This window comes from Aplysia californica, unplaced genomic scaffold (assembly GCF_000002075.1).
Source record: "Aplysia californica isolate F4 #8 unplaced genomic scaffold, AplCal3.0 scaffold00664, whole genome shotgun sequence".
Classification (NCBI taxonomy): Eukaryota; Metazoa; Mollusca; class Gastropoda; order Aplysiida; family Aplysiidae; genus Aplysia; species Aplysia californica.
Window position 1 is genome coordinate 405822 of NW_004797934.1, and position 4472 is coordinate 410293.

Here is a 4472-nt window from a genome sequence, read left to right on the forward strand (position 1 = left end):
TGATCGAATTGATAAAAGCCAAGAAAAAATTACGTTATAGCACAAAAGTAAGCTAATTTGATCGTCTTCAAAGATGCTATGGCTATTTCACTTTTCGAATCGAGCTGAACTACGCGGGTCGCCATTTTGTTTTACCCGGAAGTTCTCGCAAGATCTACTCCTCCCCTCTCTCTCTCTCTCTCTCTGTCTCTTTCTGAATACTGTCTATTGGTGTGAACGATCAAATTGACCAAAGGCCACCTCTATTCTCACCCGGAGTGAGAATAGTGCAGGCGAGTCTTGAGGCTATTCTCACCCGGTGCGCGTTCACCAAATTTTGCGTTCACCCTAAACCACAGAATTCTACACTGTGATAACAGAAAAATTGTAGAATTCTGTGCCGTGAACAAACGTTCCATTACAACTGTAGCCTACTAAAAGCGTACAATTTTGTCTGTGGGCAGTGGAGAGAGAGAGAGAGAGAGAAAGAGAGAGAGGAGTAGCGCGAGAATTTGCGGGCAAAACAAAATGGCGACCCGCGTAGTTCGGCTCGATTCGAAAAGTTAAATAGCTGTAGCATCTTTGTAGACAAAAAAATTAATTTACTTTTGTGTTTTAACATCATTTTTTAACTTTGTTTTGGTCAATTTGATCGTCCACACCGATAGACAGTATTCAGAATGAGACAGAGAGAGAGAGAAGAGGGGAGGAGTTGATCTTGCGAGAACTTCCGGGCGGGTGAGAATAGCCACTTTCTTGACCAAAACAAAGTTAAAAAATGATTTTAAACAAGAAAACTAAATTAATTCGAAGTGTATACAGACCCGGTAACCGGGAACAAAGTCACAAAGTATACAGACCCGGTAGGGGAACTCTTTTGTGATTTCGGAAAGTTTCTGCGCCCAGACCCGGTAGTGCATGTGTGTGTGTGTGTGTGTGTGTGTGTGTGTGTGTGAGAGAGAGAGAGGGAGAGAGTGAGAGAGAGAGAGAGATACTAGCAAAATGCATGACATGCCCCAGTTGGCAGGAGGGAACGAGAGAAAGATAGAGTGGGAAAAAGGTGGGGAGAAAGAAAGACAGAGACAAACAAAGAAAAAGAGAAGGCGAGTGATACACACACACAAAGAGAGAGAGAGACAGAGAGACTGCTCGATTGAAATTATTATGACATTTCCGGCATTCTAAATTCTTCAAATTGAGATTCCTCCAACTCCAAAATGGAGGAAAAACGATCGTTCATCGAAAAGACATCCGCAATCTTCATTTAGATCTTGGCTAGCCTCGAAACCAGATCAATGATTTCAGTCTGTCTAGATCTAGCCCTAGGCCATAGATCTAGAAGAACCTAGGTCTACACCACAGAATTCTACACTAAGTGTAGAATTCAGTGGTCTACCCTGAGCCTGAGCCAAGAGGGCGCTGAAACTTTCCAAAATCACAAAAGAGTTCCCCTACCGGGACTGTAAACTTTGTGACTTTGTTCCCGGTTACCGGGTCTGTATACACTCCCAAATTAATTTGGTTGTCTACAAAGATGCTACGGCTATTTAACTTTCCGAATCGAGCCGAACTACGCGGGTCGCCATTTTGTTTTGCCCGGAAGTTCTCGCGCTACTCCTCTCTCTCTCTCTTTCTCTCTCTCCACTGCCCACAGACAAAATTGCACGCTTTTAGGCTAACACTAACAGTAGTAATAGATCTAGAACGTTTGTTCACAGCACAGAATTCTATAATTCTGTTATCACAGTGTAGAATTCTGTAGTTCAGGGTGAACGCTTCACTGGTTGGCCTAGGCTATAACGGGGAACGCCCACCGGGTGAGAATAGCCAAAAGACTCGCCTGCGCTGTTCTCACCCGGGGTGAGAATAGAGGTGGCCGTTTCGGTGTACGAGGTCTGTCTCAGAATAAAGTTTCCCTCCTCAATAAAACTCAAAGTACGCATCCAACAGCCACTAAAGTTTGTGAGGTCATGACACCATGACTAAGAAATCTCAACACCAAATTGCAAGTGCATTGGTGAATGGGTCATAGAGCCGTGACGTGTCAAGTGTGGTGTACTACTGCACTTTGTCCAAGGCAGGCAAATCCGAGGAAAATGGCTGAGCAAAACATTGGTGCAACCATCTCATGCTACGATTTCTGAGTTGTAATCAAATTTTCAACTTTTCTCGGCAAGTCTGCAGTTGATACCCATATGGTGATCTGTACAAACTAACAGGGAATAAATAATGACCCATCAATTCAAATAGTAAGGAAATGGATCAGGGAGGTTGAAGGTGGGTCTGACATGAAAGATGAAGCGCACACAGAAAACATGGGGAGAGAAAGGTGATGCACTTTCATTGGGTTTTTTTCGACATGAGTGGCATCTTACTGAGCTGACTAGTCACACCTAGCGTAACTGTCAATGGTGGCTACTACAGGTTCGTCCTCAAAGACAAGCTGAGACCTGCGATCCAGAAAAAAAAAGACCCGCTTTGCTTGAAGAAGGCGTCATCCTGCATCATGACAACGCACCTATTCAAAAGTCCAGAGTTGTGAACGAGCTTTTTGAGGGCTACTCGTGGGAATCAATTGTGCACCTGCCCAATTCGCCTGATCTCGCCCCAGGCAACTTCCACCTCTTCCCCACGGTGAAAAAAATACTGCGAGGTCGGCGATTTGAGGACAAGGACCAGATTCAAGAGGCTATGAGAAAGGCACTCGGGACCTTGGACAAACGACCACTGACCACTGTCTTTGACCGCTGGGAACATGAAATGGAGAAATGTCTTGAACTTGATGGTTCCTACGTTGAATAGGTATTTGAATAGGCTATCATTATTCGGACTCGAGTCCGAATAACATTTTTTCATATTCGGACTCGAGTCTGAATAAAAAAATTCATATTCGGACTCGAGTCCGAATAAGAAAAAATGTTATTCGGACACGGGTCCGGAAAAAAGGAAGTGTCTTCGTTCTATTGATCTAACGTTCAGTGCTTCCAATTTTCCGCCATTTATTAGTTTCCCCCACACCTTGTCTGCCGATCCGATGCCCGCCGCCTCATTGATACGCCCCCCCCCCTCCCCACCCCCCATGTTTCCCACTTCTTTGTAGTAGAAAAAGGTAAAATTGAAGATCAGCAGATCTCCTGGCACCTGCATATTATGAGCTGTGTAAAAAAAAAAAAGACCGATTCGTTCAAATACACACAAGCCTGTGTCATCTCGATTGTTTACCAAGAAAAAGTTGTGTTGCTGTCTAGAGCCGAGCATACGGCAACTTTTGATTCCATAGACAAGCGCACAATTCATCACGTAGATCTACGTCAAGACTAGCTTATTATTGTAATAATGATCAGTTGCCGGGGGAGTGGGACTGGCGCGTATGCGACGTTCAACGCCTGGACCGATAGAGCCCCCCCCCCCCTTCCCTGACACGCACACACAGCCACACGTGTGCAGGCCGCCCATCTGACCCCGACACACGCTAACAAGCGATCTTTAATTGCTTCTGATGACCTCTTGACAAATAAACATTTATTAGAAGCACTCTAACTTTTCAGGCCGGCCTCAAATTCATCATAAGATAAAAACTCGGCTCCGGCACAATTTAGCGCCATTTTGCCCGAAGTGATCCCGGTCTCTACCCAGCCTGAGGCGAGTCACGAGTGAGGCAGGACAGGAAGCCGGAGTCACGAGTCACAGGAAGTCGGAAGTGATGTCATGCTGGACAAGAATCAGAGTCCGAATAACATTTATTCATATTTGGACTCGAGTCCGAATAGTCACTTCGATTTAAATAAATATAAGCTTTCCTTTGATACCAAATACAAGGTGATTTATAATTATTTGTGAAAACAGCATGACGGGGAAACTTTATTCTGAGGCACACCTCGTAGGCCACCTTACCCCGGGTGAGAATTTATACCCATGTCTCGCTATGCTATTCTCACTCCCCCTCCCAGGTATGTGGTTGGAAACGAATTTAATACAAGTGTATACTAGACCCGGTAACTGGGAACAAAGTCACGAAGTTTACAGACCCGGTAGGGGAACTCTTTTGTGATTTCGGAAAGTTTCAGCACCCAGACCTAGTAGTACGGGTGTGTATGTGTGTAGGCCTAGTGTGTGAGAGATCAGGGGAAAGTATCACAATGCCCCAGTTGGCAGGAGTGAACAAGAGAAAGATAGAGTGGAAAATAAGTGGGGAGAGACAAAGACAAACAAAGAAAAAGAGAATGCGAGCGATACACAGAGGAGAGAGAGAGACCAAGGCAGGCAGAAAAAGAGGGGAGAGAGGCAGAGAAATAGAGTGACTCACTGCTCAATTGAAATCATGACATTGTTCTTTTCTTCAAATTGTGATTCCTCCAACTCCAAAACGGAGGAAAAAACGATCGTTCGAATAGAAAAGACATCCGCAATCTTCATTTAGATCTAGATATATGGGTCATTCCACCAGTACTGTTTACTAAAAGTAACATTCAAGTTCAAAATTCAAAGTCAAA

General features: G+C 44.5%; 2 protein-coding genes across 2 annotated transcripts in view; one reads left to right on the forward strand and one right to left on the reverse strand.

Moving 5' to 3' along the window:
• Positions 1–4472, reverse strand: part of LOC118478553 — a 27736-nt gene that overhangs the window by 16461 nt on the left and 6803 nt on the right. The window lies entirely within an intron of this gene.
• The window catches only part of LOC101852574 (uncharacterized protein DDB_G0271670), a 20217-nt gene that overhangs the window by 586 nt on the left and 15159 nt on the right, over positions 1–4472 (forward strand). The gene's annotated exons all lie outside the window — the stretch shown is intronic.